General features: G+C 43.3%; 39 pseudogenes; all 39 read left to right on the top strand.

Annotated features, from left to right (window-relative positions):
* Nucleotides 1–306: 306 nt before the first annotated feature.
* On the top strand, nt 307–420 carry LOC128037130 (5S ribosomal RNA; annotated as a pseudogene).
* A 181-nt stretch (nt 421–601) lies between these two features.
* LOC128037317 (5S ribosomal RNA) lies at nt 602–713 on the top strand (annotated as a pseudogene).
* A 178-nt stretch (nt 714–891) lies between these two features.
* On the top strand, nt 892–1,005 carry LOC128037224 (5S ribosomal RNA; annotated as a pseudogene).
* A 178-nt stretch (nt 1,006–1,183) lies between these two features.
* LOC128037303 (5S ribosomal RNA) lies at nt 1,184–1,298 on the top strand (annotated as a pseudogene).
* Nucleotides 1,299–1,475: 177 nt separating this feature from the next.
* On the top strand, nt 1,476–1,587 carry LOC128037071 (5S ribosomal RNA; annotated as a pseudogene).
* A 179-nt stretch (nt 1,588–1,766) lies between these two features.
* LOC128037321 (5S ribosomal RNA) lies at nt 1,767–1,878 on the top strand (annotated as a pseudogene).
* A 177-nt stretch (nt 1,879–2,055) lies between these two features.
* LOC128037126 (5S ribosomal RNA) lies at nt 2,056–2,168 on the top strand (annotated as a pseudogene).
* A 178-nt stretch (nt 2,169–2,346) lies between these two features.
* Nucleotides 2,347–2,460, top strand: LOC128037107 (5S ribosomal RNA; annotated as a pseudogene).
* Nucleotides 2,461–2,638: 178 nt separating this feature from the next.
* On the top strand, nt 2,639–2,751 carry LOC128037226 (5S ribosomal RNA; annotated as a pseudogene).
* Nucleotides 2,752–2,928: 177 nt separating this feature from the next.
* LOC128037414 (5S ribosomal RNA) lies at nt 2,929–3,043 on the top strand (annotated as a pseudogene).
* A 178-nt stretch (nt 3,044–3,221) lies between these two features.
* LOC128037084 (5S ribosomal RNA) lies at nt 3,222–3,336 on the top strand (annotated as a pseudogene).
* Nucleotides 3,337–3,512: 176 nt separating this feature from the next.
* Nucleotides 3,513–3,624, top strand: LOC128037288 (5S ribosomal RNA; annotated as a pseudogene).
* A 176-nt stretch (nt 3,625–3,800) lies between these two features.
* Nucleotides 3,801–3,912, top strand: LOC128037394 (5S ribosomal RNA; annotated as a pseudogene).
* Nucleotides 3,913–4,091: 179 nt separating this feature from the next.
* On the top strand, nt 4,092–4,204 carry LOC128037076 (5S ribosomal RNA; annotated as a pseudogene).
* Nucleotides 4,205–4,382: 178 nt separating this feature from the next.
* Nucleotides 4,383–4,495, top strand: LOC128037251 (5S ribosomal RNA; annotated as a pseudogene).
* Nucleotides 4,496–4,672: 177 nt separating this feature from the next.
* On the top strand, nt 4,673–4,786 carry LOC128037118 (5S ribosomal RNA; annotated as a pseudogene).
* Nucleotides 4,787–4,962: 176 nt separating this feature from the next.
* Nucleotides 4,963–5,075, top strand: LOC128037328 (5S ribosomal RNA; annotated as a pseudogene).
* Nucleotides 5,076–5,255: 180 nt separating this feature from the next.
* LOC128037377 (5S ribosomal RNA) lies at nt 5,256–5,367 on the top strand (annotated as a pseudogene).
* A 176-nt stretch (nt 5,368–5,543) lies between these two features.
* On the top strand, nt 5,544–5,656 carry LOC128037393 (5S ribosomal RNA; annotated as a pseudogene).
* Nucleotides 5,657–5,835: 179 nt separating this feature from the next.
* Nucleotides 5,836–5,949, top strand: LOC128037140 (5S ribosomal RNA; annotated as a pseudogene).
* A 463-nt stretch (nt 5,950–6,412) lies between these two features.
* On the top strand, nt 6,413–6,526 carry LOC128037355 (5S ribosomal RNA; annotated as a pseudogene).
* Nucleotides 6,527–6,703: 177 nt separating this feature from the next.
* LOC128037351 (5S ribosomal RNA) lies at nt 6,704–6,816 on the top strand (annotated as a pseudogene).
* A 177-nt stretch (nt 6,817–6,993) lies between these two features.
* LOC128037295 (5S ribosomal RNA) lies at nt 6,994–7,106 on the top strand (annotated as a pseudogene).
* A 177-nt stretch (nt 7,107–7,283) lies between these two features.
* Nucleotides 7,284–7,397, top strand: LOC128037086 (5S ribosomal RNA; annotated as a pseudogene).
* Nucleotides 7,398–7,866: 469 nt separating this feature from the next.
* On the top strand, nt 7,867–7,978 carry LOC128037316 (5S ribosomal RNA; annotated as a pseudogene).
* A 176-nt stretch (nt 7,979–8,154) lies between these two features.
* Nucleotides 8,155–8,268, top strand: LOC128037144 (5S ribosomal RNA; annotated as a pseudogene).
* A 179-nt stretch (nt 8,269–8,447) lies between these two features.
* LOC128037190 (5S ribosomal RNA) lies at nt 8,448–8,560 on the top strand (annotated as a pseudogene).
* A 177-nt stretch (nt 8,561–8,737) lies between these two features.
* Nucleotides 8,738–8,849, top strand: LOC128037315 (5S ribosomal RNA; annotated as a pseudogene).
* Nucleotides 8,850–9,312: 463 nt separating this feature from the next.
* On the top strand, nt 9,313–9,427 carry LOC128037124 (5S ribosomal RNA; annotated as a pseudogene).
* Nucleotides 9,428–9,606: 179 nt separating this feature from the next.
* LOC128037278 (5S ribosomal RNA) lies at nt 9,607–9,719 on the top strand (annotated as a pseudogene).
* A 177-nt stretch (nt 9,720–9,896) lies between these two features.
* LOC128037413 (5S ribosomal RNA) lies at nt 9,897–10,011 on the top strand (annotated as a pseudogene).
* A 177-nt stretch (nt 10,012–10,188) lies between these two features.
* LOC128037106 (5S ribosomal RNA) lies at nt 10,189–10,302 on the top strand (annotated as a pseudogene).
* Nucleotides 10,303–10,480: 178 nt separating this feature from the next.
* On the top strand, nt 10,481–10,595 carry LOC128037271 (5S ribosomal RNA; annotated as a pseudogene).
* A 178-nt stretch (nt 10,596–10,773) lies between these two features.
* On the top strand, nt 10,774–10,885 carry LOC128037398 (5S ribosomal RNA; annotated as a pseudogene).
* Nucleotides 10,886–11,061: 176 nt separating this feature from the next.
* LOC128037356 (5S ribosomal RNA) lies at nt 11,062–11,173 on the top strand (annotated as a pseudogene).
* Nucleotides 11,174–11,350: 177 nt separating this feature from the next.
* On the top strand, nt 11,351–11,460 carry LOC128037375 (5S ribosomal RNA; annotated as a pseudogene).
* A 177-nt stretch (nt 11,461–11,637) lies between these two features.
* Nucleotides 11,638–11,752, top strand: LOC128037154 (5S ribosomal RNA; annotated as a pseudogene).
* Nucleotides 11,753–11,928: 176 nt separating this feature from the next.
* Nucleotides 11,929–12,042, top strand: LOC128037139 (5S ribosomal RNA; annotated as a pseudogene).
* Nucleotides 12,043–12,217: 175 nt separating this feature from the next.
* Nucleotides 12,218–12,330, top strand: LOC128037250 (5S ribosomal RNA; annotated as a pseudogene).
* Nucleotides 12,331–12,505: the final 175 nt, after the last annotated feature.

Below are 12,505 nucleotides of genomic sequence, written 5' to 3'. Positions count from 1 at the left end.
TTGCGCAAGAGTTGGCGGGTGCGATCATACCGACACTAATGCCGGATCCCATCGAACTCCATGATTAAGCGTGCTTGGCGAGTAGTACTAGGATGGGTGACCTCTGGAAGTCCTCGTGTTGCACCCTCCATTTTATTTCATATAATGTTTTTTTAGTTGCATTTTCTCGGCGTGGTGTAACTCATTACGTTATTTGCGTTTTGTGAAATAAACAATTTGAAGCGATATTTGGTCGAATTTGCATTTAAATTGGCGCAAGCTGCGATAAGGGCGACCTTTATATGAATAGATTGCGCAAGAGTTGGCGGGTGCGATCATACCGGCACTAATGCAGGATCCCATCGAACTCCATGATTAAGCGTGCTTGGCGAGAGTAGTACTAGGATGGGTGACCTCTGGGAAGTCCTCGTGTTGCACCCTCCATTTTATTTCATATAATGTTTTTTAGTTGCATTTTCTCGGCGTGGTGTAACTCATTACGTTATTTGCGTTTTGTGAAATAAACAATTTGAAGCGATATTTGGTCAAATTTGCATTTAAATTCGAGCGCAAGCTGCGATAAGGGCAGACCTTTATATGAATAGATTGCGCAAGAGTTGGCGGGTGCGATCATACCGGCACTAATGCCGGATCCCATCGAACTCCATGATTAAGCGTGCTTGGCGAGTAGTACTAGGATGGGTGACCTCTGGGAAGTCCTCGTGTTGCACCCTCCATTTTATTTCATATAATGTTTTTTAGTTGCATTTTCTCGGCGTGGTGTAACTCATTCGTTATTTGCGTTTTGTGAAATAAACAATTTGAAGCGATATTTGGTCGAATTTGCATTTAAATTCGGCATAAGCTGCGATAAGGCGCACCTTTATATGAATAGATTGCGCAAGAGTTGGCAGGTGCGATCATACCGGCACTAATGCAGGATCCCATCGAACTCCATGATTAAGCGTGCTTGGCGAGAGTAGTACTAGGATGGGTGACCTCTGGGAAGTCCTCGTGTTGCACCCTCCATTTTATTTCATATAATGTTTTTTAGTTGCATTTTCTCGGCGTGGTGTAACTCATTCGTTATTTGCGTTTTGTGAAATAAACAATTTGAAGCGATATTTGGTCGAATTTGCATTTAAATTGAGGCGCAAGCTGCGATAAGGCGACCTTTATATGAATAGATTGCGCAAGAGTTGGCGGGTGCGATCATACCGGCACTAATGCCGGATCCCATCGAACTCCGCAGTTAAGCGTGCTTGGCGAGAGTAGTACTAGGATGGGTGACCTCTGAGGAAGTCCTCGTGTTGCACCCTCCATTTTATTTCATATAATGTTTTTTTAGTTGCATTTTCTCGGCGTGGTGTAACTCATTCGTTATTTGCGTTTTGTGAAATAAACAATTTGAAGCGATATTTGGTCAATTTGCATTTAAATTCGGCGCAAGCTGCGATAAGGGCGACCTTTATATGAATAGATTGCGCAAGAGTTGGCGGTGCGATCATACCGGCACTAATGCCGGATCCCATCGAACTCCGATTAAGCGTGCTTGGGCGAGTAGTACTAGGATGGGTGACCTCACAGGAAGTCCTCGTGTTGCACCCTCCATTTTATTTCATATAATGTTTTTTAGTTGCATTTTCTCGGCGTGGTGTAACTCATTCGTTATTTGCGTTTTGTGAAATAAACAATTTGAAGCGATATTTGGTCGAATTTGCATTTAAATTCGGCGCAAGCTGCGATAAAGGGCGACCTTTATATGAATAGATTGCGCAAGAGTTGGCGGGTGCGATCATACCGGCACTAATGCGGATCCCATCGAACTCCATGATTAAGCGTGCTTGGCGAGTAGTACTAGGATGGGTGACCTCTGGGGAAGTCCTCGTGTTGCACCCTCCATTTTATTTCATATAATGTTTTTTAGTTGCATTTTCTCGGCGTGGTGTAACTCATTCGTTATTTGCGTTTTGTGAAATAAACAATTTGAAGCGATATTTGGTCAATTTGCATTTAAATTCGGCGCAAGCTGCGATAAGGGCGACCTTTATATGAATAGATTGCGCAAGAGTTGGCGGGTGCGATCATACCGGCACTAATGCACGGATCCCATCGAACTCCGCATTTAAGCGTGCTTGGCGAGTAGTACTAGGATGGGTGACCTCTGGGAAGTCCTCGTGTTGCACCCTCCATTTTATTTCATATAATGTTTTTTTAGTTGCATTTTCTCGGCGTGGTGTAACTCATTCGTTATTTGCGTTTTGTGAAATAAACAATTTGAAGCGATATTTGGTCAATTTGCATTTAAATTCGGCGCAAGCTGCGATAAGGGCGACCTTTATATGAATAGATTGCGCAAGAGTTGGCGGGTGCGATCATACCGGCACTAATGCCGGATCCCATCGAACTCCATGATTAAGCGTGCTTGGCGAGAGTAGTACTAGGATGGGTGACCTCTGGGAAGTCCTCGTGTTGCACCCTCCCATTTTATTTCATATAATGTTTTTTAGTTGCATTTTCTCGGCGTGGTGTAACTCATTCGTTATTTGCGTTTTGTGAAATAAACAATTTGAAGCGATATTTGGTCGATTTGCATTTAAATTCGGCGCAAGCTGCGATAAGGGCGACCTTTATATGAATAGATTGCGCAAGAGTTGGCGGGTGCGATCATACCGGCACTAATGCACGGATCCCATCGAACTCCGCGATTAAGCGTGCTTGGCGAGTAGTACTAGGATGGGTGACCTCTGGGAAGTCCTCGTGTTGCACCCTCCATTTTATTTCATATAATGTTTTTTAGTTGCATTTTCTCGGCGTGGTGTAACTCATTCGTTATTTGCGTTTTGTGAAATAAACAATTTGAAGCGATATTTGGTCAATTTGCATTTAAATTCGGCGCAAGCTGCGATAAGGGCGACCTTTATATGAATAGATTGCGCAAGAGTTGGCGGGTGCGATCATACCGGCACTAATGCCGGATCCCATCGAACTCCATGATTAAGCGTGCTTGGCGAGAGTAGTACTAGGATGGGTGACCTCACAGGAAGTCCTCGTGTTGCACCCTCCATTTTATTTCATATAATGTTTTTTAGTTGCATTTTCTCGGCGTGGTGTAACTCATTACGTTATTTGCGTTTTGTGAAATAAACAATTTGAAGCGATATTTGGTCGAATTTGCATTTAAATTCGGCGCAAGCTGCGATAAGGCGACCTTTATATGAATAGATTGCGCAAGAGTTGGCGGGTGCGATCATACCGACACTAATGCCGGATCCCATCGAACTCCGCGATTAAGCGTGCTTGGCGAGAGTAGTACTAGGATGGGTGACCTCACAGGAAGTCCTCGTGTTGCACCCTCCATTTTATTTCATATAATGTTTTTTAGTTGCATTTTCTCGGCGTGGTGTAACTCATTCGTTATTTGCGTTTTGTGAAATAAACAATTTGAAGCGATATTTGGTCAATTTGCATTTAAATTGAGGCGCAAGCTGCGATAAGGCGACCTTTATATGAATAGATTGCGCAAGAGTTGGCGGTGCGATCATACCGGCACTAATGCAGGATCCCATCGAACTCCGATTAAGCGTGCTTGGCGAGAGTAGTACTAGGATGGGTGACCTCTGGGAAGTCCTCGTGTTGCACCCTCCATTTTATTTCATATAATGTTTTTTAGTTGCATTTTCTCGGCGTGGTGTAACTCATTCGTTATTTGCGTTTTGTGAAATAAACAATTTGAAGCGATATTTGGTCAATTTGCATTTAAATTCGGCGCAAGCTGCGATAAGGGCAGCCTTTATATGAATAGATTGCGCAAGAGTTGGCGGTGCGATCATACCGGCACTAATGCGGATCCCATCGAACTCCATGATTAAGCGTGCTTGGCGAGAGTAGTACTAGGATGGGTGACCTCTGGAAGTCCTCGTGTTGCACCCTCCATTTTATTTCATATAATGTTTTTTAGTTGCATTTTCTCGGCGTGGTGTAACTCATTACGTTATTTGCGTTTTGTGAAATAAACAATTTGAAGCGATATTTGGTCGAATTTGCATTTAAATTCGGCGCAAGCTGCGATAAGGGCGACCTTTATATGAATAGATTGCGCAAGAGTTGGCGGGTGCGATCATACCAGCACTAATGCGGGATCCCATCGAACTCCGCATTAAGCGTGCTTGGCGAGAGTAGTACTAGGATGGGTGACCTCTGGGAAGTCCTCGTGTTGCACCCTCCATTTTATTTCATATAATGTTTTTTAGTTGCATTTTCTCGGCGTGGTGTAACTCATTCGTTATTTGCGTTTTGTGAAATAAACAATTTGAAGCGATATTTGGTCGAATTTGCATTTAAATTCGGCGCAAGCTGCGATAAGGGCGACCTTTATATGAATAGATTGCGCAAGAGTTGGCGGGTGCGATCATACCGGCACTAATGCCGGATCCCATCGAACTCCATGATTAAGCGTGCTTGGCGAGTAGTACTAGGATGGGTGACCTCACAGGAAGTCCTCGTGTTGCACCCTCCATTTTATTTCATATAATGTTTTTTAGTTGCATTTTCTCGGCGTGGTGTAACTCATTCGTTATTTGCGTTTTGTGAAATAAACAATTTGAAGCGATATTTGGTCGAATTTGCATTTAAATTCGGCGCAAGCTGCGATAAGGGCGACCTTTATATGAATAGATTGCGCAAGAGTTGGCGGTGCGATCATACCGGCACTAATGCCGGATCCCATCGAACTCATGATTAAGCGTGCTTGGGCGAGAGTAGTACTAGGATGGGTGACCTCTGGGAAGTCCTCGTGTTGCACCCTCCATTTTATTTCATATAATGTTTTTTTAGTTGCATTTTCTCGGCGTGGTGTAACTCATTCGTTATTTGCGTTTTGTGAAATAAACAATTTGAAGCGATATTTGGTCGAATTTGCATTTAAATTGGCGCAAGCTGCGATAAGGGCACCTTTATATGAATAGATTGCGCAAGAGTTGGCGGTGCGATCATACCGGCACTAATGCCGGATCCCATCGAACTCCATGATTAAGCGTGCTTGGGAGAGTAGTACTAGGATGGGTGACCTCTGGGAAGTCCTCGTGTTGCACCCTCCATTTTATTTCATATAATGTTTTTTTAGTTGCATTTTCTCGGCGTGGTGTAACTCATTCGTTATTTGCGTTTTGTGAAATAAACAATTTGAAGCGATATTTGGTCGAATTTGCATTTAAATTCGGGCGCAAGCTGCGATAAGGGCGACCTTTATATGAATAGATTGCGCAAGAGTTGGCGGGTGCGATCATACCACACTAATGCGGATCCCATCGAACTCCATGATTAAGCGTGCTTGGCGAGAGTAGTACTAGGATGGGTGACCTCTGGGAAGTCCTCGTGTTGCACCCTCCATTTTATTTCATATAATGTTTTTTAGTTGCATTTTCTCGGCGTGGTGTAACTCATTCGTTATTTGCGTTTTGTGAAATAAACAATTTGAAGCGATATTTGGTCGAATTTGCATTTAAATTGGCGCAAGCTGCGATAAGGGCGACCTTTATATGAATAGATTGCGCAAGAGTTGGCGGTGCGATCATACCGGCACTAATGCCGGATCCCATCGAACTCATGATTAAGCGTGCTTGGCGAGAGTAGTACTAGGATGGGTGACCTCTGGGAAGTCCTCGTGTTGCACCCTCCCATTTTATTTCATATAATGTTTTTTAGTTGCATTTTCTCGGCGTGGTGTAACTCATTCGTTATTTGCGTTTTGTGAAATAAACAATTTGAAGCGATATTTGGTCAATTTGCATTTAAATTCGGCGCAAGCTGCGATAAGGGCAGACCTTTATATGAATAGATTGCGCAAGAGTTGGCGGGTGCGATCATACCGGCACTAATGCCGGATCCCATCGAACTCCATGATTAAGCGTGCTTGGCGAGAGTAGTACTAGGATGGGTGACCTCTGGGAAGTCCTCGTGTTGCACCTCCATTTTATTTCATATAATGTTTTTTAGTTGCATTTTCTCGGCGTGGTGTAACTCATTCGTTATTTGCGTTTTGTGAAATAAACAATTTGAAGCGATATTTGGTCAATTTGCATTTAAATTCGGCGCAAGCTGCGATAAGGGCGACCTTTATATGAATAGATTGCGCAAGAGTTGGCGGTGCGATCATACCGCACTAATGCGGATCCCATCGAACTCATGATTAAGCGTGCTTGGCGAGTAGTACTAGGATGGGTGACCTCTGGGAAGTCCTCGTGTTGCACCCTCCATTTTATTTCATATAATGTTTTTTTAGTTGCATTTTCTCGGCGTGGTGTAACTCATTCGTTATTTGCGTTTTGTGAAATAAACAATTTGAAGCGATATTTGGTCGAATTTGCATTTAAATTCGGCGCAAGCTGCGATAAGGGCGACCTTTATATGAATAGATTGCGCAAGAGTTGGCGGATGCGATCATACCGACACTAATGCCGGATCCCATCGAACTCCATGATTAAGCGTGCTTGGCGAGAGTAGTACTAGGATGGGTGACCTCTGGGAAGTCCTCGTGTTGCACCTCCATTTTATTTCATATAATGTTTTTTTAGTTGCATTTTCTCGGCGTGGTGTAACTCATTCGTTATTTGCGTTTTGTGAAATAAACAATTTGAAGCGATATTTGGTCGAATTTGCATTTAAATTGGCGCAAGCTGCGATAAGGGCGACCTTTATATGAATAGATTGCGCAAGAGTTGGCGGGTGCGATCATACCGACACTAATGCCGGATCCCATCGAACTCCATGATTAAGCGTGCTTGGCGAGTAGTACTAGGATGGGTGACCTCTGGGGAAGTCCTCGTGTTGCACCCTCCATTTTATTTCATATAATGTTTTTTAGTTGCATTTTCTCGGCGTGGTGTAACTCATTCGTTATTTGCGTTTTGTGAAATAAACAATTTGAAGCGATATTTGGTCAATTTGCATTTAAATTCGGCGCAAGCTGCGATAAGGGCGACCTTTATATGAATAGATTGCGCAAGAGTTGGCGGGTGCGATCATACCGGCACTAATGCGGGATCCCATCGAACTCCATGATTAAGCGTGCTTGGCGAGTAGTACTAGGATGGGTGACCTCACAGGAAGTCCTCGTGTTGCACCCTCCATTTTATTTCATATAATGTTTTTTAGTTGCATTTTCTCGGCGTGGTGTAACTCATTCGTTATTTGCGTTTTGTGAAATAAACAATTTGAAGCGATATTTGGTCGATTTGCATTTAAATTCGGCGCAAGCTGCGATAAGGGCGACCTTTATATGAATAGATTGCGCAAGAGTTGGCGGGTGCGATCATACCAGCACTAATGCCGGATCCCATCGAACTCCATGATTAAGCGTGCTTGGCGAGAGTAGTACTAGGATGGGTGACCTCTGGGAAGTCCTCGTGTTGCACCCTCCATTTTATTTCATATAATGTTTTTTTAGTTGCATTTTCTCGGCGTGGTGTAACTCATTCGTTATTTGCGTTTTGTGAAATAAACAATTTGAAGCGATATTTGGTCAATTTGCATTTAAATTGGAGGCGCAAGCTGCGATAAGGGCGACCTTTATATGAATAGATTGCGCAAGAGTTGGCGGGTGCGATCATACCGAGCACTAATGCAGGATCCCATCGAACTCCATGATTAAGCGTGCTTGGCGAGTAGTACTAGGATGGGTGACCTCTGGGAAGTCCTCGTGTTGCACCTCCATTTTATTTCATATAATGTTTTTTAGTTGCATTTTCTCGGCGTGGTGTAACTCATTCGTTATTTGCGTTTTGTGAAATAAACAATTTGAAGCGATATTTGGTCGATTTGCATTTAAATTCGGCGCAAGCTGCGATAAGGGCGACCTTTATATGAATAGATTGCGCAAGAGTTGGCGGGTGCGATCATACCGGCACTAATGCCGGATCCCATCGAACTCCATGATTAAGCGTGCTTGGCGAGTAGTACTAGGATGGGTGACCTCTGGGAAGTCCTCGTGTTGCACCCTCCATTTTATTTCATATAATGTTTTTTAGTTGCATTTTCTCGGCGTGGTGTAACTCATTCGTTATTTGCGTTTTGTGAAATAAACAATTTGAAGCGATATTTGGTCAATTTGCATTTAAATTCGGCGCAAGCTGCGATAAAGGCGACCTTTATATGAATAGATTAGCAAGAGTTGGCGGGTGCGATCATACCGGCACTAATGCGGGATCCCATCGAACTCCATGATTAAGCGTGCTTGGCGAGAGTAGTACTAGGATGGGTGACCTCTGGGAAGTCCTCGTGTTGCACCCTCCATTTTATTTCATATAATGTTTTTTTAGTTGCATTTTCTCGGCGTGGTGTAACTCATTCGTTATTTGCGTTTTGTGAAATAAACAATTTGAAGCGATATTTGGTCGAATTTGCATTTAAATTCGGCGCAAGCTGCGATAAGGGCGACCTTTATATGAATAGATTGCGCAAGAGTTGGCGGGTGCGATCATACCGGCACTAATGCGGATCCCATCGAACTCCATGATTAAGCGTGCTTGGCGAGAGTAGTACTAGGATGGGTGACCTCTGGGAAGTCCTCGTGTTGCACCCTCCATTTTATTTCATATAATGTTTTTTAGTTGCATTTTCTCGGCGTGGTGTAACTCATTCGTTATTTGCGTTTTGTGAAATAAACAATTTGAAGCGATATTTGGTCGAATTTGCATTTAAATTCGGCGCAAGCTGCGATAAGGCGACCTTTATATGAATAGATTGCGCAAGAGTTGGCGGGTGCGATCATACCGGCACTAATGCCGGATCCCATCGAACTCCATGATTAAGCGTGCTTGGCGAGTAGTACTAGGATGGGTGACCTCTGGGAAGTCCTCGTGTTGCACCCTCCATTTTATTTCATATAATGTTTTTTAGTTGCATTTTCTCGGCGTGGTGTAACTCATTCGTTATTTGCGTTTTGTGAAATAAACAATTTGAAGCGATATTTGGTCAATTTGCATTTAAATTCGGCGCAAGCTGCGATAAAGGCGACCTTTATATGAATAGATTGCGCAAGAGTTGGCGGGTGCGATCATACCGACACTAATGCGGATCCCATCGAACTCCATGATTAAGCGTGCTTGGCGAGTAGTACTAGGATGGGTGACCTCTGGGGAAGTCCTCGTGTTGCACCCTCCATTTTATTTCATATAATGTTTTTTAGTTGCATTTTCTCGGCGTGGTGTAACTCATTCGTTATTTGCGTTTTGTGAAATAAACAATTTGAAGCGATATTTGGTCAATTTGCATTTAAATTGGCGCAAGCTGCGATAAGGCGACCTTTATATGAATAGATTGCGCAAGAGTTGGCGGTGCGATCATACCGGCACTAATGCCGGATCCCATCGAACTCCATGATTAAGCGTGCTTGGCGAGAGTAGTACTAGGATGGGTGACCTCTGGGGAAGTCCTCGTGTTGCACCCTCCATTTTATTTCATATAATGTTTTTTAGTTGCATTTTCTCGGCGTGGTGTAACTCATTCGTTATTTGCGTTTTGTGAAATAAACAATTTGAAGCGATATTTGGTCGAATTTGCATTTAAATTGAGGCGCAAGCTGCGATAAGGGCGACCTTTATATGAATAGATTGCGCAAGAGTTGGCGGGTGCGATCATACCGGCACTAATGCACGGATCCCATCGAACTCCATGATTAAGCGTGCTTGGCGAGTAGTACTAGGATGGGTGACCTCTGGGAAGTCCTCGTGTTGCACCCTCCATTTTATTTCATATAATGTTTTTTAGTTGCATTTTCTCGGCGTGGTGTAACTCATTCGTTATTTGCGTTTTGTGAAATAAACAATTTGAAGCGATATTTGGTCAATTTGCATTTAAATTCGGCGCAAGCTGCGATAAGGGCGACCTTTATATGAATAGATTGCGCAAGAGTTGGCGGGTGCGATCATACCGGCACTAATGCCGGATCCCATCGAACTCCATGATTAAGCGTGCTTGGCGAGAGTAGTACTAGGATGGGTGACCTCACAGGAAGTCCTCGTGTTGCACCCTCCATTTTATTTCATATAATGTTTTTTTAGTTGCATTTTCTCGGCGTGGTGTAACTCATTCGTTATTTGCGTTTTGTGAAATAAACAATTTGAAGCGATATTTGGTGAATTTGCATTTAAATTCGGCGCAAGCTGCGATAAGGCGACCTTTATATGAATAGATTGCGCAAGAGTTGGCGGGTGCGATCATACCGGCACTAATGCCGGATCCCATCGAACTCCATGATTAAGCGTGCTTGGCGAGAGTAGTACTAGGATGGGTGACCTCTGGGAAGTCCTCGTGTTGCACCCTCCCATTTTATTTCATATAATGTTTTTTAGTTGCATTTTCTCGGCGTGGTGTAACTCATTCGTTATTTGCGTTTTGTGAAATAAACAATTTGAAGCGATATTTGGTCAATTTGCATTTAAATTCGGCGCAAGCTGCGATAAGGGCGACCTTTATATGAATAGATTGCGCAAGAGTTGGCAGGTGCGATCATACCGGCACTAATGCACGGATCCCATCGAACTCATGATTAAGCGTGCTTGGCGAGAGTAGTACTAGGATGGGTGACCTCACAGGAAGTCCTCGTGTTGCACCCTCCATTTTATTTCATATAATGTTTTTTAGTTGCATTTTCTCGGCGTGGTGTAACTCATTCGTTATTTGCGTTTTGTGAAATAAACAATTTGAAGCGATATTTGGTCGAATTTGCATTTAAATTCGGCGCAAGCTGCGATAAGGGCGACCTTTATATGAATAGATTGCGCAAGAGTTGGCGGGTGCGATCATACCGGCACTAATGCCGGATCCCATCGAACTCATGATTAAGCGTGCTTGGCGAGTAGTACTAGGATGGGTGACCTCTGGGGAAGTCCTCGTGTTGCACCCTCCATTTTATTTCATATAATGTTTTTTAGTTGCATTTTCTCGGCGTGGTGTAACTCATTCGTTATTTGCGTTTTGTGAAATAAACAATTTGAAGCGATATTTGGTCAATTTGCATTTAAATTCGGCGCAAGCTGCGATAAGGCGACCTTTATATGAATAGATTGCGCAAGAGTTGGCGGGTGCGATCATACCGGCACTAATGCGGATCCCATCGAACTCCATGATTAAGCGTGCTTGGCGAGTAGTACTAGGATGGGTGACCTCACAGGAAGTCCTCGTGTTGCACCTCCCATTTTATTTCATATAATGTTTTTTTAGTTGCATTTTCTCGGCGTGGTGTAACTCATTCGTTATTTGCGTTTTGTGAAATAAACAATTTGAAGCGATATTTGGTCGAATTTGCATTTAAATTGGCGCAAGCTGCGATAAGGGCGACCTTTATATGAATAGATTGCGCAGAGTTGGCGGGTGCGATCATACCGGCACTAATGCGGATCCCATCGAACTCCTGATTAAGCGTGCTTGGCGAGTAGTACTAGGATGGGTGACCTCTGGGAAGTCCTCGTGTTGCACCCTCCATTTTATTTCATATAATGTTTTTTAGTTGCATTTTCTCGGCGTGGTGTAACTCATTACGTTATTTGCGTTTTGTGAAATAAACAATTTGAAGCGATATTTGGTCGAATTTGCATTTAAATTCGGCATAGCTGCGATAAAGGCGACCTTTATATGAATAGATTGCGCAAGAGTTGGCGGTGCGATCATACCGGCACTAATGCCGGATCCCATCGAACTCCATGATTAAGCGTGCTTGGCGAGAGTAGTACTAGGATGGGTGACCTCACAGGAAGTCCTCGTGTTGCACCCTCCATTTTATTTCATATAATGTTTTTTAGTTGCATTTTCTCGGCGTGGTGTAACTCATTCGTTATTTGCGTTTTGTGAAATAAACAATTTGAAGCGATATTTGGTCAATTTGCATTTAAATTCGGCGCAAGCTGCGATAAGGGCACCTTTATATGAATAGATTGCGCAAGAGTTGGCGGGTGCGATCATACCGGCACTAATGCCGGATCCCATCGAACTCCATGATTAAGCGTGCTTGGCGAGAGTAGTACTAGGATGGGTGACCTCTGGGAAGTCCTCGTGTTGCACCTCCATTTTATTTCATATAATGTTTTTTAGTTGCATTTTCTCGGCGTGGTGTAACTCATTCGTTATTTGCGTTTTGTGAAATAAACAATTTGAAGCGATATTTGGTCAATTTGCATTTAAATTGGCGCAAGCTGCGATAAGGGCGACCTTTATATGAATAGATTGCGCAAGAGTTGGCGGGTGCGATCATACCGGCACTAATGCCGGATCCCATCGAACTCCATGATTAAGCGTGCTTGGCGAGTAGTACTAGGATGGGTGACCTCACAGGAAGTCCTCGTGTTGCACCCTCCATTTTATTTCATATAATGTTTTTTAGTTGCATTTTCTCGGCGTGGTGTAACTCATTCGTTATTTGCGTTTTGTGAAATAAACAATTTGAAGCGATATTTGGTCGAATTTGCATTTAAATTCGGCGCAAGCTGCGATAAGGGCGACCTTTATATGAATAGATTGCGCAAGAGTT

Source organism: Gossypium raimondii, unplaced genomic scaffold (genome assembly GCF_025698545.1).
Source record: "Gossypium raimondii isolate GPD5lz unplaced genomic scaffold, ASM2569854v1 Contig00235_ERROPOS10200000+, whole genome shotgun sequence".
Taxonomy (NCBI): Eukaryota; Viridiplantae; Streptophyta; class Magnoliopsida; order Malvales; family Malvaceae; genus Gossypium; species Gossypium raimondii.
Note: the sequence above shows the minus strand (reverse complement) of the source record. Positions and strands in the feature narration are given on the sequence as shown.